Source organism: Panthera pardus, unplaced genomic scaffold (genome assembly GCF_024362965.1).
Source record: "Panthera pardus isolate Hobbes unplaced genomic scaffold, ASM2436296v1 HiC_scaffold_15, whole genome shotgun sequence".
NCBI classification, from domain to species: Eukaryota; Metazoa; Chordata; class Mammalia; order Carnivora; family Felidae; genus Panthera; species Panthera pardus.
The window spans coordinates 43,794,606-43,819,139 of NW_026526710.1; the positions used below are offsets into that span (position 1 = coordinate 43,794,606).

The following is a 24,534-nucleotide window of genomic DNA, read 5'->3' on the forward strand; positions in this document are numbered from 1 at the left end:
AATTAAATGCAGTACTGATCCTGCTCTATTCTCCCTCAAAATTCCAAAGCAGTCACGGGCTCTCTGAGCAAACATTTGTATTACAATATGGACTTTTACAATCACTCCCATAATTGGAAAGAAAGAAAAAAAAAAAGCCAAATCCTACATAAACCACATGAGGCAAAGGTAATAGAAAACAGAGTGGAAATCCGGTAAGGGTGATACCAGAAGAATGTATTAAACTTTGGCGGAGAAGTGAAGAGATGAAAAGGACCGAATAAAAATTTGAACAACAGCCAGTCCAAGGTTTTCAAACAATGACAACTTGTTCAAGTATAATACTAACACTGAGCTCATGGAACCTTGAAGACTAGACAAGGACATCTAATGTGGCAGGTGGCAGAGGTGCTACTTTTAAAAACTTTTCCCTCACCTGTGAATATAATAAAGACATTATTATACTTTGTTGTTACAGTACTGCAGAGAATAAAGTGAAAACCCACAGTTTATAAAAGTATCTTGGTCAGGACAAGAAAACAAAACACAGAGTAATGTATGAAAGGCAACAGGGAGTGTAAAGAATAAAGACGTTAAAATAATAAACCTCCAGGGTGCTTGGCTGGCTCAGTCAGGTAAGTGTCTGACTTTGGCTCAGGTCATAATCTTAGGGTTCGTGGGTTCAAGCCCTGCATTACGCTCGCTGCTGTCAGTGCAGAGCCTGCTTTGGATCCTCTATCCCCCTCTCGCTGCCCCTCCCCAGCTCATGCTCTCTCTCTCAAAATAAAGAAATAAACTTAAAAAAAATTAAAATAAACAAAATAATAAACCTCCATGCTGAAAACAGCCTGAACGTGATCAGTGTTGTATATGTCTTAAATAAAAGGGAAGAAAAATCCTTAGTAATAATAAATAACAAACAACCATCAAGAAAGAGAGAAGAGGGGCACCTGGGTGGCTCAGTCAGTTAAGCATCTGACTTTGGCTTAGGTCATGATCTCGCGATTCATGAGTTCGAGTCCCGCGTGGGGCTCTGTGCTGACAGCTCAGAGCCTGGAGCCTGCTTCAGCTTCTGTGTCTCCCTCTCTCTCTGCCCCTCCCCCACTCACACTCTGTCTCTTTCTGTCTCTCAAAAATGAATAAATGTGAAGAAAACTTAAAAAAAAAATAAAGAGAAGAAATTTTATGGCACTATGGTATTCTGGGCTTGTGAACATCTTGGTAGGATACATACTTTATTAAACAGATTCTTTTAAAATTTTAATTAAGATAATTGTTCAGTCACTTGCATTTGCAGGAAATAAGGCAGACAGATCCTGTGTCCCTTTACCCAGTTTCCCCCAGTGGTGACATCTGGAAGAGCGATAGATAGCACAGTATCACAACCAAGATGCTGGCATTGAGGCAGTCAGGATAGAGCATTTCATTTTTTTTTTTTTAACGCTTATTTATTTTTGAGACAGAGAGAGACAGAGCATGAACAGGGGAGGGGCAGAGAGAGAGGGAGACACAGAATGTGAAACAGGCTCCAGGCTCTGAGCTGTCTGCACAGAGCCCGACGCGGGGCTCGAATTCACGGACCATGAGATCATGACCTAAGCCGAAGTCGGACGCTTAACCAACGGAGCCACCCAGGCGCCCCAGGATAGAGCATTTCAGACACCACAGAGATATTTCAAGGTGTCCTTTTATAGCCACACCTATTTCCTCCCACCTCCTCCCTCTTAGCCCCAGGCACTCACTAATCTGTTCTCCATTTCTATCATTTTGCCATTTCAAGAATATGGCAAATATCAGCCTTATAACCTTTCAGATAGGTTTTTCTCTCTCAGCAGGGTTCTCCAGAGATCCACGTTGCTGTGTGTATTCCTGTACATTCATTCCTTTTCACTGAGGAGTAGTATTCCATAGTATGGATGTACAAACATATGTTATGGATGTATGCATTTATTTATTTAAAATTTATTTTTTTTTAAATTCAAATTAGTTAACATACAGTGTAATCTTGGTTTCGGGAGTAAAACCCAGTGATTCATCACTTACATATAACACGCTGTGCTCATCCCAACAAGTGCCCTCCTTAATGCCCATCACCCACTTAGCCCATCCCCCTACTCATCTCCCCTCCTACAACCCCCAGTTTGCTCTCTGTATTTAAGAGTCTCTTATGGTTTGCCTCCCTCTCTGTTTTTATCTTTTTTTCCCTTCCCTACCCCTATGTTCACCTGTTGTGTTTCTTAAATTCCACATTATGAGTGAAATCATGAGAACTGTCTTTCTCTGCCTGACTTGTTTCACTTAGCGTAATACACTCTAGCTCTATCCATGTTGTTGCTCATGGTAAGATTTCATTCTTTTTGATGGCCAAGTAAGATTCCAGTGTGTGTGTGTGTGTGTGTGTGTGTGTGTGTGTGTACCACATCTTCTTTATCCGTTCACCAGTGGAGGAACATCAAAGTGTGTTTAACCATTCACGCATTGAAGGATATCTGGGTAGTTTCTAGCCATTATGAATAAAACTTCTATTAACATTTGTGTACAGGTTTTTTGGTTAGTGCAAGTCCTTACTCCTCTGGGGTAAATGCCCAGGAATGCAGTTGCTGGATTTTATGGTAGCTGCATGTTTAGTTGTTTAAGAAAACATGCCAGACTTTTTTTTTTAAAGACATGTAATGAATAATCGATATTTGCCCATCAATTAATCAACCAAAAATAAGTATATTTGAAAAGTTTACTAAGTGCTCTGTATCTGGCAAGGTGGTACATGAGATACAGTATAAGTATAAGGAGCATCCAAAATGGAATGACGGTGTTAAGAGTGGACTATTTAATCATGTCACTGTCACAAAATGCCAGGGGCCAATCTTGGAGTCCTTAGATAATAAGAACCAATTTCCTTCATTTTTTAATGGCATTGCCCAATAAGATATTGCTGATATGTGTTAATAGATTCTTTGTTGGATTATATGCTGAATGTTTAGAGAAGAGGCAACATGGTTTGTGAGAAAAGCTTGGCCTTTTGAATCAGATCATCAGTATTGCCAAGAAGAGGGAGGAGAACATCCATGCAGAAGGAACAGCATGTGCAAAGCCATGTGACAAGGGGGAGTCTAGGGGGTCCAAGGCCTGGAAAGGAAGCCAATAAGGCCAGAGTAGAGAAATAAGGGCCGGGGTGTGTGATGTCAGATGACGCTGGGCAGCTAGTGATGTAGACGCCTTGAGGAGATTTATGATCATTACAAGAGCAGTGGGAAGTCAGCCATTAAGGAAATTTGGGCCAGGTAGGGACATTGGAATCGCGGGGTCAAATCTGCATTTTTCAAAGACCACTCAACTCTTGTTGCTGACTGCAGAATAGGCTGGCGGGGAGCCTGGGGATGGCAGCCGCACTACAAAATCTTAGTTTTGTTTCCTTAGGAACGAAGGGAAATCTGAAGGAATTTCAGAGAAGAATGAGAGCTCAAACAATCAGATCATCTTTGTGTAATAATATAGCAGCCCACTGGACTCCAGCAAATGGAGAGACAACAACCTCCTATCTAATTAGAGCCCTCCCATTTGCTAGATGTTTGATTTGGGGCCCATTAACTGATGCCCTGCTTGTTTGGCCATCTGTAACAAAGAGTTCATAATACCTACCCCTTTCCAGATTTGTGAGGACTAAAATAAATTTTGCAGGCAAAGGATAAGTGAAGGGCATTCGAAGGGCATTCCCAGGACCGTGACAGGAAGAACAGTCTCAGAGGCAAGAAGAGGGTGTATCTGGATGACTCTCGAGGTGTTCTGAGTAGCTAATGGAGTGAAAGCATATAGCACAGCAGGTGGGAAGTATAGAGTGTGGGAGGAAGGTAAGAAAACAGCCACGGGATGTTGTTGGCACGACGTGAGGCTGAGAAGGGGTGTTCAGGCCGTGGGATGCCAGCAGACGCTTTTCAGCAGGGGGTGATGAGACCAAAGCTGTGCTTGAGAAAGATGGTTTTGGTGGTTGTGCGGAGGATGGGGTGACGGTGAGGGGCAGAGAGGTGGCAGAGAGAGCAACAGGCATGCCCAGAGTGCAGGCAGGAGTGACGAGGGTCTCAGCCCGGGAGGGAGAACAGAGATGGAGGGATGCCTGGAGCTGGTGGCCTTTCTGAGGTGGATTCTGGAGAATGGATGTGGGAAGTATGGGAGCAGGGAGCAAGAGCATCCCTAGGTTTTCAGCTAGGGGAGCTGGTGGATAATGGTATTACCAAACATACAGTGGGAAAAGGAACAGAATGTAAAGAGAAGTGATAAGAGGAGCCCTCTGGGCTTGTCCCCATGATTAAAGTGAAGATATCTGTATGTTATGAAAACTGACATGGCAATTATGGTAAACAGAATAATGCCCCCCCCAAATGTCCACATCCTAATCTCTGAAACCTGTGAATATGGTACCTTCCATGGCAAAGGGTCTTTGCAGATATGATTAAGTTAAGGGTCTTGAGATGGGAACATTATCTGGGATTATTGGGATGCACCCAATATAATCACAAGGGTCGTTCTAAGAGAGAGGACGGAGAATCAAAGGGAGAGGGAAGGGGAGGCAGCGGCTGGAGTGGTGCAGTGAGGAAACGGGCCACGAGCCAGGAATGTGGGCAGCCTCCAGACTGGGCAAAGGGAAGGAAGTGGATTCACCCCTCGAGCCGCCTGAAGGTATGCAGTCTTGCCGTACTTTTATTCTGGTCTAGTGAGACCATTTTGGAGCGTCTGACTTCCAGAAGTTTAAGAGTAATACATCTGTGAAAGCCCCAGCTACAGCTACATGTAGGAACCCAAGACACAAACCTGGGCTGTGTCATGGGATGACAAGACAGGCTGGGCACAAGTCTCCTTGGCAAAGGGTCAGACTGAGTCCAGGATTTGTGTCCTCTGTCCGAATGAGGAAGAGGCAGGGGACTGTTGGTGGGAGAAGTGGCCAGGCCGTGTCCAGTTCAGACAACAAGGCAGGTGCTATGCTGGGAGATTGAGGGGTAAGGCAAGGGCTGATTCAGATGATAACAGGGCAAGCTTCTAGTTACTGAGGTCATGTAGTTGGCTGAGGATCACAGGGGCTCAGAAGCCAGATATTTCTGTGAGTTACAGTTATTTAAATGTAAGAAAAATCATCTTTTCCCTTGAGCTATTAAAACTCTAATGAATTAAAATATATAATTATTTTGTGGCCCTGGTGATTATGATTGCGGCTAATGATAATTTTTTTTCTCTTGCTTACGGATAGTCTTAGGCTGGTGGAGATGTAAATGTTCTCCGGCCAAGGCAAGAAAAAAGGAGGGAATCCCACTTAAGGAAAACCTAAGTCATTCCCAAGTTTATTCAAATCATATCTGAAAAAGAGGAATGGAATTTAGGGGATAAATTGTAACTGCCTAAGCCTTTGCTAATAAAAGATTAAGAAGTATGTGGTTTAGCATCTTTTAATTATTTTTTCTAGCATCTTGAATATACAATGTTTGAAATCTCTGGTTGGATCAACATTATTTTGCTCAGAGGTTTGTGGACTTTGCATACTGATTCTTTCCTGTTTCCAACTACATTTGCTTTTAGGCTATTTTTATTCACTTTAAAGGAATTTTAATAACTTTCTGTTGACAGCATGGACAGCTGGTCTTGAGAATTAAAGAAAATTCACTTGCTGACTGAGGAAGGAAGTGACATCAATGAGCTTCTAAAGTCAGCCCAGAGGGGGAAATTGGTTTGTGAGAGAGTGGCCTTTCATTGCACTGTATTTATCGAGCGATGCCTTGAGATGCAAATTGCTGTATCAATCAAACCTATGGTGCCTACCTCCAACCAACTTAGTGCAAACTGAAGGAACAATGCCCTGAAACACTGAGAGGAAAAAGGATGAGGGGTGCAGGAACCTAGGGGCTAAGTGAATTACAGGAGCTCATGATCCCCTCTCCCTGGGCCGATACTTCCTTCCCTGTCAAGCCTCAGTTTCTTTGTCTAGAAAATGAGTTTGATGTAATCTGTTGGTTGAAGTCAGTCTGCTTCTGTGACAAATGCCTACTAAGACCATGTACCAATATATATAGCGTAGACATGTTATCTCTCCACTTTGTCCCAAAGAGTGCTATTAACTGCTTTTTTTTTTACCCCCCACTGAGAACTATCTGGAAAGACGGATCGTCAGGTAGTCATATTACAGCTACTACCTTGATCTCTTGACACTTGAAAAATCGGTACTCATTGTTTATAATTCTACTTCAGAAAAAGGCAGGCGGCACCCAATCAGGGCTTTCAATAACAATGACAATGGTGATAACAATTTAATTGTCGTAATAATGAATGACTTAATTCTGCACCACCATCAGAGAATTTCCCTCTGGAGCTGCAGTAATCCATTTTTCAAAGATAACTGTGGTGCAAGTGGATTGTGTGTGTATGTGTGGGCTGTGTCAATGTGGGCACACATACGTGTATACACGCACACCTGTATGAGAGGCAGAAAAGTACCCAGATACCTTTTCTGGTATAAGCCGAAACATTAGATTGCTATTACTTACTTCTTAGTTCATTTTAGAAAGTGTCTGACATGGCTAGAGTGAGGGCTCCATAACAGTTAAATAATTTGAGTCTGAGTTGACAATCTAGTATCAAAGTGAATTTAATCCAGCCTAAGAGATGAATGTATTAATGTTGGTTTCCTTTCCTTGTCTCTAAATATATTTGGGGTACTCAATTACATTTTCAAATTTTATGAGTTATAGATGTAATTTGAACTACTCAAAAAATGTTGGGTAAGTCAAGAATGGATGAGCCCTCAACAGCCACAGGCTTCAGGCCAAAAGATTTTCAGATTATCCCCAAGCCTGGAGATGCTTTGACTCTAGCAAAATTCATTCATTTGATCCTATAGCAATATTTTAATGAGCATCTACTCTGGACAATATGTTTGTGTGCTGGAGACCCAGAAGTAAAGTAGGGGAAACAAGATGACCAAACAAAAAGGCAACACCATGAAATCACGGAGCTGTAAGGGATTATTAGTAAAGTGTATAAGCACTCAGATCAGAAGGTATTTAAATCTTGATACCGTAGAAATGGGGATGGATTCGCTTTCAGACTTTTTAGGTCTTGGCTTTGTCTTTCTGGTCCAGCTGTACAGTATTTAGCACATAACTTCACTCCTCTGGTCTTTGCTTTGTCTTTGGTGCATAATGACAATGTTTTAAGTACAGATGGTTTCTAAGTTTGTTTCTAGTTACTTAAATTCTTTGGCCCTAGAAAGAATGAGGGAGATCGAACATTCCCATAGAAGTGGCACAAATAAAAAGAGAAGAGGTGGGGCTCCTGGGTGGCTCAGTCGGTTAAGCATCTGACTCTTGGTTTCGGCTCAGTTCATGATCTCATGTTTTGTGAGTTTAAGCCCTGCATCGGGCTCTGCGCTGACAGTGCAGAGCCTGCTTGGGATTCTCTCTCTCTCTCCCTCTCTCTCTCTCTGCCCCTCCCCTACTCGTGCTCTCCCTCTCAAAATAAATAAATAAACTTTAAAAAAAAAAGAGAAGAGGTAATGTTTGGTGGGGAAAACTGGGAATGCCTCATAGGGCAATAGCATTTGATCCAGGTAGGTTAGTAGCAGAAGCAGATTGGGGGAAAAGTATTTCACACAGAAGGAAGAGCGTGAACAAAAACACAGAACTAGGAGGTGCATGGGGCATGTACAGAGAGTAGCCAACAGTTGCACTTGACTTCAGGGGAGTCTATATGTATATTAGTGAGTAATAAGAGGCAAGGCAAAACCTGTATGATAAACCAGTATCATGGAGGGCCCTAAATACTTAGGGAGAAATTTTGACATTTGTTTGCTAAGGGAGCTCAAGAAGATTTTTGAGCCAGAAATTGGTCAAACCTGTTTAAAGATTAATCTAACAGTGCTTTGGCTGGAGGAGGGGGACACAGACAAGAATAGAAGTAGAAGGTGACTTACTGGGTGAGTGGAGCAGCCTTAACAATTCAGATGGGGGCTCTGGGGCAGTGGGAGAGTGGAAAGAAAGGAATTAAAGACGGCCAAGATCTTTTTTCTATTCTTGTTTTGTGTGTATTTTTTTGTTTTCAATTTTTTTATTCAAGTATAACTAGCACATAGTGTTATGCTGGTTTCAGGTCTACACTGATAATGATTCAACAATTCTGTACACTAGTCAGTTTCCAGAGATGGCCAAGATCTTAAGTTTAGCTCCTTGGGAGAAGACGTGCTTCATGCAAAGGTGGAAATAAGGACATCGAGCCAGTTTAAAGCAGTAAATTTGGTGAGTAACGGTGGAGGTGGGATCATCAGCTCAGTTCCTCATCGGTTAAGTTTAAAATACCAGTAAGACATTCTAGAGGATGAAGAAAGTGAGCTCAGGAAAGAGGTCAGTATCAGGCAATCTTCTGTAGAGAGATGACAGGGCGAGCCCAGGATGCAAGACTCATTTTACAAGTAGAGAAAGGGAAACAAACACCAAATCAGAACTTTGGGAAACACTGTATTTTATTTATATTAAAAAAATTTTTTTAATATATTTATTTATTTTTGACAGACAGAGAGAGACAGAGCACAAGTAGGGGAGGGGCAGGGAGAGAAGGAGACACAGAATCGGAAGCAGGCTCCAGGGTCTGAGCTGTCAGCACAGAGCCCGACACGGGGCTCGAACACACAAACCGCAGGATCGTGACGTGAGCCGAAGTCGGACGCTCAACCGACTCAGCCACCCAGGAGCCCCTGTAACTTATTTATATTTGAATGATTTGTGCCTCCTCGGGTAATGGAATTCAAAGTTTACATCGTTCACAATGAACACGAAGAGACGCCATCTCTAAGCTAAACTAAGCTAAGCCAAAAGAAGGATTTACTATCAGGCACTAGCAAGTTAGAAGTCTGGTTTCAGAGCTTATATCCACTGGTCCTGGATGTGAGTCAAAGGCTACGAATTCTGACACTAGTCCAACGTGTGTTTTTTCTTTAACACACTAAACAATGAACTCAGTTCTCCATGGATGCTGCCTGGGTATCTCACAAATTTAACTCAGTCTGGACACTATCTACCTGGAAAGAGTGACAAATCCCACAGATTAAGGGCTCAGCCCTAAACGACTGCCTCCCAACCCCCACTTCAAATGCCAGTTGCTAGTCTAGGTAGTCTTCTGTGCTTCTGTCTGACCAGCTATAGACGCAAAGTGTCAACACCCCCGCCTCGGGTTTGATTACTTTGCTGGAGAGGTTCACAGAACGAAGAAATATTTTACTTACTGGATTACTGGATTACTGGTTTATTATAAAAGGATATAACCCAGGAAGAGTCCGATGGAAGATGCATAGGGCAAGGTATGTGGGAAGGGGCACAGAAGCTTCCAGGCTCTCTGGGCATATCACTCTCCCTGAATCTGCACATGTTCACCAACCTAGAATTTCTCTGAACTCTGTCCTTCCAGGTTTTTTATGGAGGTCGCATTACATAGCTATAACTGATGAAATCACCGACCGCTGGTGACTGCCCTTAAAGAAGTTTTCTTTCAAATTCAAAACAGAGCTTAAGTCAAACAAGATTTTTCAAAAAGAGCAACACTGAACGGCAACACTGAACCGAGCTGGTTATTCTTAGCTAACTTTTAGAGTCTTAGAGACTACGGACAGTATTTATGGATCTTTTTTTCAATTACCTCTTTTCCATACATCAACACTTACTCACTTAAGGCTAGAAGTAGCTGAAAGGATTGTTAATGTGCTCTAATTGTTAGTCAATCTCCCAGCTCTCTGTACATGATGTAAACATACCTCCAGAGAGTCTGTTTGGGTAGTGTAGGTTACAGTTCTGTGGAGAGAAAAAGTGAAGGCTGCGCTTTCTTCGGTGGTCCCTCTGTATGATCTGGGGTCACGCTGTGGCATGTGGTGGGTCTGTGGTTCAGCCACCAGAGACCAGGTGTAAACAGGCAGCTCTTACGTGGCTCCATGTGGCACCATTTCCCCAGTATCAACCGATGTGATATTATCCTGTACAATACCACTGGGGAGGAGAGGCTCATGATTTTTATACGTTTATTTCATTTCCCTTACTTTTTCTATATTTTTTGGCAGTTTGGGGAATTTTGCCATTTGTTAGTTTGTTGTACATTTCGTAGTTCCTAAGTATATCCAGTCACCCCTCCTAGCCCAGGAGTGGGGGTCAAGAGTGAGGGGGTTGGGAACGGGGAGAACAGTAGGATAGCATAGAGAGGGTGTCATGAATCAATTCTGTGGTGGGAATCCTTTTTTAATACCCAGGAAAGGGTAGGAATAACAAAACTGAACAAGATCTAGGGTTGTACCATAGTAAACTCTTCTTTAATCAGATACTTACATAATTAAATTAATTAGGGGGAAATCATTTAATATTCATTTGAATAAAAATTGATTCCTGGCTTCCTGCTTTTTGTAAGAAAAGATTTTTGGGTTTTAAAGCTCACCATTTTTTTTTTTTTCAGTTAGCAGGAAAACATTGATTATTTTGTTTCTCAATGGTGACAGAATAATTTTCTTTTGTTATTTTTCTTCCCTTTGGAAAATATGTATCTCTGGTTAGGTTTGGCTGTTACTATGAAAGTCATAATTTGAACAAGGCACTCACACTCACAAATCCCTAAACCATTTTGTACATGAATTTTTATATGATTTTTTCTTTTAAAATATCTCATTATTTTTTTTCTTGAAAGAACAGAGAACATAAATCTTTAGAGTTCTATGATGCAGGTAAATAAAATATTAATTCTGCTCGAGTACTATAGTGAATGCTATCAATATAATTCTCCTCACAGGGGCACCTGGGTGCCCCCGTTGGTTAAGCATCCCTCTCCTGGTTTTGGCTCAGGTCATATCTCACGGTTCGTGGGTTTGAGCCCTGCGTCAGGCTCCGTGCCGTCAGTGCAGAGTCTGCTTGGGATTCTTTCTCTGCCTCTCTCTCTCCCCTTCCCCACTTGCGCATGCTCTCAAAACTTAAAAAAAATATTTATATGTATATATAATGCTCCTTACCTTTAAAACACCAAACAGCATAAATAAGAACTTAAGATGCTCATTTACTTCCTCTCACTGTCTTGTAATTCTGTCATTCTCTGTTAACCAAGTTAAGGTCAATAATATTTTGGTGGTTTGAATCACCAGTCACAATCTCATGTAACTAGAACATTTCTTCTTCTTGGCTTTGTTTACGTTCCCTACTTATAGAGATTTTTGTCTTTTAGAGGATATTTGCTAAATAAAAACTAGCATGATGCTGTTCTGAAATAACTGGATACATTATATTTCTTCTGTAATAACACTGACCCTGTGAAGGGTTCCTTTCAGAAAACAATCCGTGAGTTACTCATTTTAAATTGCTACCCAAGATTTCTTCCACACACGTTAGAGCATTTCTGAAATCTGGGTATGTTTTAAGAATTAGCTATTCAGCAATGATTATAGAAAGTTAATTCAATGCCCTTGACTGCAAACAAGGCAGAAATTTGAAATCTATAAAACTCTCATCATGGCCACCCTGTTGAGATGATTTTCAGAAGGACTGGGTAGAGGCAGAGGACAAGTGAGAACACCATATCAGGGCTCTTGGGGAGAGGCAAGGAGGTCCTGGGGGAGGACAAGTGGTGTTGAGATGTAGAGGAGGGATGCGTTCCTGGAATGCGCAGGAGGTAAAAGCAACTGCTCGATGGATTAGTAAGAGGGAGAACTCAGGACAATTAGCAGGTTCCAAGTTTGGTGTCTATCTGGATGGTGGGGGCATCCAAGGAGCAGGTTCAGAAGGTAAGATAATACTTGTTCTGATTTGTACATCATTTCAGTAACTATGGGGCATCTAGGGATGAGATGTCTAGAATGAGAAGAAATGGGGCTACGTGTGATCAGAGGAAAAGGTGCTCAGAAAGATAAAGAGAGGGGCCAGGAAGGTATAAGAAATTTAACAAGGGTGTGGTATCAAGGACATGAACAAGTCAGGAAAGATCCACTCTTACGTTGCTGCCGGTCACTCTTACATTGCCGGCAGTCGGGGCACAGTGACAACCCCTCAGGAGGAGAACTGTCAACATCTAACAAAATGCTTAATAAGTTGCCTCTTGAATCAACCTTTTGACTCCTACTCCTAGATTCGCCCTTGAAGATACACCTCTGTAATATAAAGAATATGTGCACATGATTGCTCGTTACACCCTTATAAGTAATGAAAAAGACAACAAATAACCCATTAGAAACAACTGTATGTACATCCACACAATATAGAATTACTTAGTTATAAAAAGACAGTAGAGAAGATCTCTGTGACATAAGAACGTGTATATATCTGTATGGTTATGTTTGTAAAAGAAGGTAGAGGGAACAAACCAGAGACTAATGGAAATAGTTCCTTATGGGGAAGGGTGTGAGTGGGCTGCGTGGAAGAGAATATGTTTGGGAATAAGACCTCTCTGAGAATACATTGTTTTAAATATTTATTTTTGAGAAAGAGAGACAGAGTGTGAGCAGGGGAGGGGCAGAGAGAGAGGGAGACACAGAACCTGAAGCAGGCTCCAGGAGGGGCTCGAACTCACGGATCACCAGATCATGACCTGAGCCGAAGTCGGACCCTTAACCGACTGAGCCACCCAGGCTCATTTAAATATAGTTGTGAGCTTTGAACCATGTAAATACTTTAAATATCCACAATATGGCACAACCAGTGTACCTCTCCACGCCCTGTGCTTTCTGCTGCCTCATGGTGCCTCTCTTCAAGTATCTGATAAACTCTCATTTTATGAATAAATTACTTAAAAGATCCACTCCTCTGCCACAGATCCACTCCTGGGACACCACAGACTCTGGCTCCATTTCTACATCTTGTCTTCCTCCAGTCACACACTTTTAGTTAGGCCTGGAAGTATCTCCAAGCTTCTAGAAGTCTGCGCCTGGTAAGTCATCACTGGGACTGGTCATAAAAGCTAATGCTGGTGGCTTAGTACCAAGCCGTTGGGTCTATTTCTGAGAACTCAGAGAATGAAAAGATTAGCTGCCTTCAAGCTCCCCCAGCTGTTCAAATGGAATAACTTCATGGAGCCCTAGGGTGCCGGGCGGCACGGATTCAAGCTTGGATTTTTAAAGAGCATTAAAACAATAAGTGAAACAATTCTTTATGTGTCTCTTCAAATGTATGCACTTATTGCAACGTAAAGAATATTCTGTGACGGTAGAAAGTAGTGATTACGGCACAGACCTGGGTATCAGACAAACATGGGCTCCAGTACCACAACTCTTCTATTTACCAGCTGTGTGATCTCGGACAATTTACTTAGCATCTTTAAACCTTGTTTCTCAACAATGGGGATTATCAGGATAATACCTACGTCTTGAGGCTTTCATGAGTTGACTTTCATGAATGACATAATGCATGTATCATAATTAGCACAATGTGCCTGGCACACAGTAGGTGCTCAATAAATGTAGCCACTTTTATTATGCACAGTATTGCTTATCACAATTGGAGGAAGGCCAGTGGAAATGACTGCACAACCTAAATATTTATAGCCAGGGCAGCCAAACCCTGGTTTTATAAGAAGAAAATTTTAGATAAATTTAAAGAGACATCATAAAGTTCACTTAGCATAAGAAAATTGAAGCGCAACTGAGATCTTAATGTAGCTAACACGAGTACGATGACATTCAATAAAGCTCTAAAGTTTTATAAACATTGGAGAAGAGAGAAAGACAAGCACTGTATGATCTTACTTAAATGTAAATCTAAAAAACAAAAAACAAAAAACAAAAATCATAGACAAAGAGATCAGATAGGTGGTTACCAGAGACAAAGAAGGGTCGTGGTGGTTGGGGCAGGAGGATTGGAGGAAGGTGGTTAAAAGTACAAACTTCCAGTTATTAGATTAATAAGTACTATGATGTAACGTATAACACGATGTCTATAGGTAACATGCTGTCTGATATGCAGGAAAGCTGTTAAAAGACTAAATCCTAAGAGTTCTCATTACGAGAGCAGTATTTTTTTCTTCTTTCTTTTTTTATTGTATCCATATGAGAGGATGGATGTGAGCTGAACCTATTGCAATATAGGTTTCACAGATAAATTGCATATACCTTTCACAATATATGTAAATCAAACCATCATGCCGTACGACTTTAACCTAGACAGTGATATATGTCAATTATTTCTTAATATGAGGAAAAAATTGGAGAACAAATCTAAATCCATATCATGTACTTTATTCCATTGCTCACATTTAACTTAGCCACTAAGAAATTAGTGCAAAAATTTATAGGTTTACTTAGAGGCAGTTCGCGTCTTGTATGTTTCAGTTAACCGCCTTCCTAAGATATTGGTTCTATAAAATGTACATTTGTTCTCAACCACCCATCTGGTTCCTGGACCGGTGCCTAGAAAGGACTGGCTGCCTCTGCTTTGGTCTGTTTTGGTCTGTTTGCACCTGTCCCAGACAGGGGGCTGAGAGGGTTTTGTGGTTAGCACCTCAGCAAAGGACAATCACGTATTCATGCAAGTACAGACAGAGAAGGGAAGAAGGCACTCAAGTTTTTTTTTTTTTTTAACCTCCAGAAACAAATATGATCATTTCAAACTTCAAATTTCTTTTTCCCATTTAGTCCACATAACTTATATGTGTTTTCTTTTTCTCGATCTGTAAGTGAGAAAAATCAAAGCTAGGTCCACATCATAGTAATGGAAAATCTAGTGTTGCTTATGGCAGAGCTTCTCAGGAGGGCACAGGGAAGAGAAACAGCTGTGCTAAGTTACCAACCCCCGCGCTGCCCCCCCTCCCCGCCCCGCCGCCAAATCCCAAGTCTCCAGGCCCTTCACCCTCCCACCTCCAGCAGCCTTGTCTGCTTACCGCACAAATGTACGTGCATTCCACACCAGTAACACCATTTTCTATGTGTGTGGTGATGTGAGAAATGATGGAAGCCCTGTCTTAAAGAAGGAGCGGCTTTGAGTGGTGCCCTTTTAGAACACGGCCAAAGGAAATGAGCCTGTATTTCACGGTATTGCACAAGGAGGGAGCACAAAGCAACCAGGATGAGAAAGAGGAGGTCCAACAAATGTGCAAGGAAAGTAATATGGGAGGTCTTTCTGTCTAGTGGTCAGAGGTAATGCTGAGTCAAGATGGCAGGAGGTTTTATCTGGGAAATAAGAGGCACACCTCCTTTTTCATGTTCTGAAGAGTTATCTGTTGCTTCCCTTCATTACTTGTCCAAAGTAAACGACTTCTTGAGAAGCTTATTAAAACAATGTAAAACTTAATATGAGGAACCACTCCCAACTAATAGCACTGGGCCAGGCATTATTTGTGTTTAAAATCTGAGCTGTGACTGGACGCTGAGCCTCAGGTGAGGAGGGTCACCTGGTTGGTGGGTCACGGCCGGAAGCTGCACTGTGCACCTCGCCCTGTGTTGCACAAAAATGAACCCGTACTGGTGTGAGGAAACGTGTACTGGTGCCCAGGGAGTGTTATTTCCACTTGCAAGAGCAGTCCGTTTGCTGGGAGTGCAACCAATTGATAACTACGTGAAGAGTTGTGTGTGGAAACCTGAGTGAACTGACAACATATTATTCATTTACTCCAGTGACATTCCATGCTTTTTATAGATCGGAACCCCTGGGCATCAGGCCATCTGGCTTGCCCTTTAATTTGACCCTGGCCTGTAGCATAGGCTTTGGCATGCACAGGCCTGAGTTCAAGTTTGAGCACCGCCACTCATTAGCTGGGCAGCCTTAGGCAAGTTATTTAACATCTCTAAGCCACAGATTGCAAATTGGAGAGATGTGGATAATAATGGGATTGACTTCAGGGTGTTGCTACGAAGACAAAATGAATAACGTGTGCCAAGTGCCTAGAAGAGCTTACTACGCATTCACTCTTCTCTTCCCCTCCTGCAACAACACTAAGCACCTAGAAAGTCAATGGCAAGAAGCTCTTACCATCAGATGCTGAATATGTGCAAAGGGATCAGAGAGGCTTGTGGCCGACTGGTAGACCTAGTGAGAGACTCAGGTAGGAAACATCTCCATAGTAGGACAAGGAAAGATCCTGAAGAAATGAACCTTGTGGGAAAAAACCCTCTGCAATTCTGAATCTATCACTCAGTGAGATGAGATTGGCAATGAAAACACAACAACCGTATAGGATCTATCTCGGGCTGTTAGCAAAATATGTAATTTATTCATAATGCTGCTTTTATTCTTTTCAAATAATTGTTTTGTTCTTTCCGAAGTCTCCAGCATTCCCAGCTGATGGACCCAACTGATCATTTAACGTGGGAAGTGTAAGTTAGGAGAATTCAGTTTGTTAATCATTCCTAGTAAGGATTTTTTTGGCAAGCTTAAAAGATGAAATACTTTTTTAAAAAAATTTTTTTTACCGTTTATTTATTTTTGAGACAGAGAGAGACAGAGCATGAACGGGGGAGGGTCAGAGAGAGGGAGACGCAGAATCTGAAACAGGCTCCAGGCTCTGAGCTATCAGCACACAGCCTGACACGGGGCTCGAACTCACGGACCGTGAGATCATGACCTGAGCCGAAGTCGGCCGCTTAGCCGACTGAGCCACCCAGGCGCCCCTGAAATACTTTATATAAGCTATGATTTCTATGGCCACTGCTGTAAAAAAAAGCAAAGATAAACTATAACCGATAAGACACTTTCAGTTTTCCTAAAGAAGTCTCCTTTAAACCCTTGGAAAAAATCAGGCCCAGCAAAAGTGAGTCAAAGCCTTGAAAAAGTATGTTCTTGTCTTACACTCTAAAATTGAAGTATAGATCCATTTTAAATTGAAAGAATAGTGACCTAGTACTTTGGTGATTCAAAGAATTTCATTTCTCTGCCTTAAATTCTTTTGAAACAACATGGCGGGAATAGAAATATTGTATTCAGTATTTCTTGATTTAAAATGCCGGTACTGGTTTAGAATCTGGCTCTGCCTCCCACACATACATCCACTTGCACGCACCTGCATGTGCACACACACATACACATATATAGTTGTTTATTAACTGTCCGGCCTCCCAAAGGAATTAAACATAGATCTTCCTGTTATGGCAGGATGTCTTCACAGCTGTCCCATCAATTTCCTGGTTCCCTTGGAGATGCTGGAAAGGATCCTGAGTTGGTATCAACTGAACAGGTGAAGGGCAGTTGGCTATTCGGAGGCCCACGAATTATTTTAGGACTTGAGATTCTCCCTGGTTAGTTTTTTGGTGATCACTGATGATAAGAAAACAAGACTGTAATTGTTCCTCTCTACGAAGGATTTATGGAAGTTCCTGCAGAAGTTTAAAAGATTCTGGAAGGCTACATAATCTAATGTTCTAGGTGGCAGATATCTTGGGCTAGCCTGAGGATTCACATAATTTTAATCTCAGGAATAATCAAGCAAATGCTATAGATACACTCTTTTGGGGAACAGGTTGAAAGGATAGTGTAAACTAAATGTCGAGGGCTTTATTCTTTCTCGTACGAAATTCTAAAAGTGGTCACATTCCCTGTGAAAAAATCTCCAATATTAAGAAAGTATGAAGTGAGAATTAAAAGCCTCACCTGACTCCCTAGTCCTACTCCCCACGGGAAGCCATAGTTAATGGTTTCTTGTACAGCATTCTGAACGTTTTTGTTGCACATGCAAGGACTTTTAGATTTGTCCTTTTGCTTTTTACCACCAATGTGCCCATGCTATATGTGGTGTTTAGCTACTTCCCTTTTTTTCTTTCATTTAACCAGTATTTTAAACCTCTCTTTGTCAGTCTATATAGCTACACCTTGTTGTTTTTAATAATTGCATTGTATTCTACTGAAAAGTATCCGTCACTTATTTTTTTTAGCAGTTAGCTATTGCATGCATTTAGAAATTTCTAAATTACAACCAATTTGTCAATGAACTTTCTTTTATCTTTATGTACTGCAAGTATAGTCTGTAGGTTAAATCCTTAGAACTTTAAAATTTTGGCTGTTAGGGGCGCCCGAGTGGCTCTGTCGGTTAAGCGTTTGACTTCAGCTTGGGTCATGATCTCGCGGTTTGTGGGTTCGAGCCCCACGTCGGGCTCTGTGCTGACAGCTCAGAGCCTGGAGCCTGCTTGGGATTCTGTGTCTCCCTCTCTCTCTGCCTCTCCCCCACTCGCACTCTGTCTCTGTCTGTCTCTCAAAAATGAACAAACGTTAAAAAAAATTAAGAAACAACTAAAATTTTGGTTGTTAAATGACCGTACAAATGGTTACACAAATGTACATCCCCACTAACAAGGCACGAGCGTATGTTTTCCCTACATCCTTCGGCCTTTAGCATTCTCGAGCTTTGAAATCATTGCCGTTGCTAGCTCATGGATTTAACTGGAATTCAAAAATGATGAGAGAGGAAAAAAGTGCCAAAAAATATTATGAGTGAGGTTGATGCTTTTACGTTTACCAGTCACTGGTGATTGCCTTTCTGACAGTTGTCCGTGTCTCCCACAGCTACTTTTTATTTGTAATAGCTCACTGCACATTAAAAGCACTAGGTATTTATGTGCAAATTCTGAAGAATTTTTAACTCTCTGCTGTCCTTTGACTTGGATGGTGGGAAATACATTTTGTATGGACATCTCTACTCTTTGGGAAGTAAACTGATTACATGTTCCATTATGCTGCGTGCATTTCCTGCCGTTCTTAGAAGATGTTTCTTAATCCATGGCTGTTTAAAAAAGTTGATTTCCTTCCAGTACTTACACATGTTATTATTTTTGACTTCTTATTTTAAACTTTGATATGCTTGAAATTCATTTTGGCGCAGTGCTTGAGCAAAGGGGTCCGGGCTCCTCTCTGCTCTGTTCGCTATTCGTCTATTCTTGTTTGAATTTGTGCACCTTTGTGTGTTAATGCCTTACCATCTCATCTTCCTTCTTTACTCCTCTCCCCCTGCCTTCACTCCATTAATTCCTAAATAATGTAAGGGGTGGAAGCCTCTGTGTAGGCAGAAGAGGACCTCTGGTTGGTAGTATATATCTGGCAATCTTGCCTGCAGATGAAAATGGTTTTATTCCACAAGATAGTTTTTGAAAGACTGCAGGCCAGCTGCTGTCCTCGACTCTGAGGATAGTGCCAGGAAGTGGAATGAAGAAAATAAGTTATGGTGGGGGCTCTTGGTGAGAGGGAGGAGGGAGGTGTCTCAGATCAGCTATTTGGGGAAGGTTTCCGAGTGACATCTGAGTATAGCTCTAAGTTAGTTAAGCTTCATATCTGATTTCCTTTTCCATAGCTTGACCTTGATACTTCAGTGTTTAAAATAGAGTTTGTTATCTTTCTCTTAAAATCTGTTCCCCTCTGGCCTTCATCATTTCGGTCAGTGTTATCATTAGATCTCAAAGTCACCCAGACCCTGAAGCCTTTGGGTCAGTTCTGCTTCTTTCTTTTCTTACCTAGCCTGCCCATCGGTTGCTCTCCAGCACCTTCTCGAGGACATCTTCAACATCTGTCTCTTCTGTGCTGGAGCCATTACTGGAGCTCAAGCTTTCAGCTTCCCACAACGAGATGATGGCATCTGCCTGCAGAGCGGTCTCTCTGCCTCCACTTTGCAACCCCTGCTCACCCTGCTGTAACTTGAACCTTCTACAGTTTTCTGATAAAAAAGCTTTTGAACTGCTGGTGGAAAATATTTTTGCTTTCAGAACGAAACACTACGTTTCATCAACTCCGATTCAAGATCCTGCGAACTCTGAGGTCTGTGCGATTTTCAACTCTTCTTTCCAGATCAACACTCACTCTCTGCCAGGTGCTGTTCTAAACACTGCATGTTATTAATTCATTTAGCCCTCGCAACAACACTCTGATGTAGGTAGTATCTGGTGATTGTCATCTTACAGATGAAGATGTCAAGGCACAGAGAAGTTAATTGACTTGTCTGAAGTCAAGGAGCCAGCACATACACAGCCAGGATTTTAATGGAGCTGGTCTAGCTCTACACTCTGGCCTCTGACCAGGGTGGTATATGCTACCTTCTAATATTTCAAAATCTATTCCTGCTTGTGTGTGATTGATGCTACTCTTCTAGGCAGTGATACTCTCCCCCTGGCTCTCCCCTGCCTGTCCAAGTCCTCAAGGTCCAGCTGAGGTCGCCTCCCATTCCCGTCTCTAACCAGCCTCACCCTCAATGGCTGCCCCCACATCTGAAGTCTCAGACAATCTTGTGATGTATCACCGGCTGCTGCACAGTGGCGCACAGGATTTTGTCCTGTCGCGTTTCTGCAATGAGACTGCCAACCACATTAAGACAGATGCAGTAGCGTGTTCCTCTGGGGCTCTAAGAAAGACTTAGCTCATGTAGTAAGGTGGTTAATGTTTTTTTCCCTTAAGTTTATTTATTTTGAGGGGGGGGGGAGCGGCAGAAAGGGAGAGTGGGAGTGGGGGAGAGAGAGAGAGAGAGAGAGAGAGAGAATCTCAAGCAGGTTCCCCATTGTCAGCACAGATCCCAACATGGGGCTCCATCCCATGAACCTTGAGATCATGACCTGAGCTGAAACCAAGAGTAGGACGCCTAACCGACTGAGCCACCCAGGCACTTTGAAGTAGGTGCCTAATGTTGATTATTGTGGGGGGTCGGTCATAGGACACTTAGTGGAATCCTATATCCAGATACTATTGACTTCGGTATGTTTAAATTCAAAACATGCCACATAAAAACTTATGAACGAGGACAGAGAAATTCACTCAGCAAACACTTACTGGGCATATAGCGGACACCAGGCTTTGTTCTAAGTCCCTGGGAAGCATCAGTGAACAAACAAGACTCAGTGAGATCAGGTCAGGTGATGTGGTAAGAAAAGATCACCAGGTCACAGTGGCTTGAGATGAAAGCCATCTTTCATCTTTCATCTTCCTGATCATGCCATGTGGTTTTCAATAGCTGCCAGCGGGATTTTGCTCAACTCACTCACTTGGGGATCCAGCCCAATAGAGTAGCCTCCATGTTAAAAGGTGTGGGATGCTGTGTCAGAGGGAGGAGGGGATGTGGCAGAGAGTGTGCTGCCCAGGCATGGCACATACCCTTTCTGTTCATCTTCTATTGGCCAAGGAAGGGCACAGAGCCTTATCTACACCAAATAGTCAGGAAAATAGGCACCCACAGTAGACTTGGAAGGAGAGACTGTTGTCAGTGGATGGCTCTCATGGCTACACACAAAGATGTCTGCCTTTTGGAGCTAATTCTAGACTCTAGAAGGGGACAAGGACAATAAGTTAAGTAAACCACAGAATACGTTAGAAGATGATAAGAGTTATGGAGAAAGAATAGGTAGAGTGAGGAAAAAGGGCTGTAGTTGAGATGAAGGCAGGGGTGCAGGATATGCTGGGTAGTCCATCGAAGCAATGCCATTCAGTAAGAACTCGAAGGAAGGGAAGGAGTTAGTGGAGGTTACCCAGGAAAGGGGATTCTGGATGGAGGGGGCAGCAGGGACCCCACAATGAGAGCATCTGTGTGTGTTTGATGAACATCAAGGAAGCTAGTGTGGCTGGGCCAGGTGGGGATGGGTAGGGACCTAGGAGATGAGGCCAGACCACGTGGGGCCTTGGAAGCCACTGGAAGGATTCTGGCTTTTATTCTGAATGATGCAGAGAGCCATGGCAGAGTTTTGATGAGCAAAGTGACATATTTTATTTAACTTCAAGAAGGATCTTCTTTCATAATGAACACTGGAAGGTTCAGTATTCCAGGAGAGGGCTGCTGGTGCAGTATTCCAGGAGAGGGCGGATGGCAGTTCACACAGGCCGATGGCACTTTTCCTTGCCATGGGCTCTGATTGCAGATTAACTTTCAGGTGTGTGCATGTTTTAAAATGAGGTTTTAGTTTCAAATGCTGCATGGCACTGAGAATGAAATCTGCTTTCTTCCCACGGCCCCCACCATGGCCTCTGCCTTCCTCCAGCCTCAACTTCTGACACCCGGTTCACTAACTTCAACTACACTGGCCTCCTTTCTGTCACTTGATTACCCTCAAGTTCTTTCCAGCCTCGCTGATGGCATTCCCTTCACCCAGGGCACCCTTCTCATGTCTCAGCTCAAATGTCTCACACTAGGGAGGCTTTCCCTGATTGCGTGGCTTAAGGGGTCCTCGCTTGGTTGTTCAGGGTCCCATCCCCCTGTGTACTTCCCTCATGGCTCTGTTTACAATCTGCAGTTCCAATGATTAATTCCATCACAGTTTAAATTCTCTGTTAGTTGTCTGCTTCTGACCACTAGAATGTCAACTCCCTGACAAAACGGCTGGGCTTGGATCTGTCTTAAGTGGGATTCCCAGTTTCTACAATGGCGCCTGGCAGTGTTAGGTACCTGACTCGTGTGTGCCCAAAGAGATGAATGAATGAAAAGTCCCAAAGGATAAGCTGGAATCAAAGAGGCAAAGACTTCGATCAGTGGAAAAAAGGCCCTGTGGGAATTGAAGGAGATTTTCAAGTATTTCATAAAAACTAGAGAAGGTGACATTTTACATGGTAAAGTGATTTTTGCAAATTTTTTAAAAACTTAAAAAAAATTTTAAATTATTAAAAAAATTTTTCTTATTGTTTGTTTTTGAGAATGAGAGAGAAAGTGTGAGCAGGGGATGGGGAGAGAGAGGGAGACACAGAACCCGAAGCAGGCTCCAGGCTCTGAGCTGTCAGCACAGAGCCCGATGTGGGGCTCGAACCCACAAACCACGAGATCACGACCCGAGCCAAAGTCGACGCTCAACCGAATGAGCCACTCAGGCACCCCGGCGAAGTGTGTTTTGAACCCCAGACTGGATGCCATCGTTCTGGTCATGTTCAGCGCTCACCATATTCGATTTTAATGATCTGTTTTTGTATCTGTTTCCTCCACCAGGGGCTATGTATTATTCTTCCTTTTATCCCTGGCGCCTAAATGCTTGACAAATACTTTTTGTACCAAACAGTACTGGCTACTCATGTCTCCTAACTCTGTCATGCTGAGCCTTCTAATTAGGTCCTTATTAAAAATAAAATCTTATCATGAATCTTGTAGGGCCTCTGTGGAAAGAAACTTTGCACACATGCCATGATCTTTGAGACACATTGAGATGTTTCTAGTCAAGTCACCATCTGGGCCACGTGTTTTTTTGGCTCTGTTATATTGTGTTCCATCAATTTGTGTCAATATCACAAAATGTGAAGTATAAGATTTGAACTATGATCTATGACCCAGATCTCCCTGAGAAGTCTATTTCCCTCTTGAAGTTTTAAAGCCTAATACATTCTGAAATAAAAGAAATGAGGGAGTGACGAAATGAAAATCAGGGCTTAGATATAGGCAGCACACACTGGTAGGCATTAGTAGGCACAGCAAAGTTCTCCGACCAGATCGAGAATGGTTAGTAGCTAAGACATAGAGGCGAAAGGTGCACTTCCTATTTTCTCTTGTGACTCTCTGGTACACTGATGGGCTACTTAGAACAAACATTTAGATGAGAGTGACATGAGGAATGTGGGGGGAAAAACGTAGGAGGAGAGTAAGGTGTGAAGTATGTTTTCTGAATTTTTTTTTTTTAATGTGTATTTATTTGAGAGAGAGAGAGAGAGCACGCGTGAGTGGGGGAGGGCAGAGAGAGAGAGAGAGAGAGAGAATCTGAAGCAGGCTCCGTGTTGTCAGCTGAGAGCCTGATGTGGGGTTTGAACTCAGGAACTGTGAGATCATGACCTGAGCCAAAGCTGGACGCTTAACTGACTGAACCACCCAGGCGCCCCATGTTTTCTCTACCTTAAAACAGCTTTGAGTTGGTTTCCTCTGAAAGCCTACCTGTGATTTTAGTATTAAGTTAAAAAGTTAAGTTTCCTTATGTTTGGCAGCTTTCTCTTTTTTTTTTTATTTTTTTTTTAACGTTTATTTATTTTTGAGACAGAGAGAGACAGAGCATGAACAGGGGGGGGGCAGAGAGAGAGGGAGACACAGAATCGGAAGCAGGCTCCAGGCTCTGAGCCATCAGCCCAGAGCCCGACGTGGGGCTCGAACTCACGAACTGTGAGATCGTGACCTGAGCTGAAGTCAGACGCTCAACCGACTGAGCCACCCAGGCGCCCCTGGCAGCTTTCAAACACCTTCACAGTCCTATCCTCCCAAGAACCCATCAGTAGGCAGAGTGGGTATTATTATTTTCATTTTACAAATGAGGACAGAGAGGCTCTGAGCTTCAGGCAATTTGCTCCAGGCCATGGGGCTGTTAAGTAGCAGAGATGCTGAGACAGGCGTCTTTTGAGAACACACCAACAAAGCCTTGTCAACTCTGCCATTTAAATCTGCTGTTTTTTTTTTTTTTAAGGTTTTATTTATTTTTGAGAGAGAGAGAGCACAAGTGGGGCAGGTGGACAGAGGATCAGAAGCAGGCTCTGCGTTGACAGCAAAGAGCCAGATGCGGGGCTCGAACTCATGAACCGCGAGATCAGAACCTGAGCCCATCAGACACTTAGACTGAGCCACCCAGGCAAGTGATGTAGTAAGGACGGGCTCCCAGGAGAAGCAAGTAAGGGATGGCAGAGCGGGGTGTGGAAGAGGAGGGAGCCAAACAAGGGAGAT

At 42.7% G+C, this 24,534-nt stretch overlaps 1 protein-coding gene across 5 annotated transcripts in view; it reads right to left on the reverse strand.

Annotated features, from left to right (window-relative positions):
- The window catches only part of CHST9 (carbohydrate sulfotransferase 9), a 243,544-nt gene that overhangs the window by 29,205 nt on the left and 189,805 nt on the right, over positions 1–24,534 (reverse strand). The gene's annotated exons all lie outside the window — the stretch shown is intronic.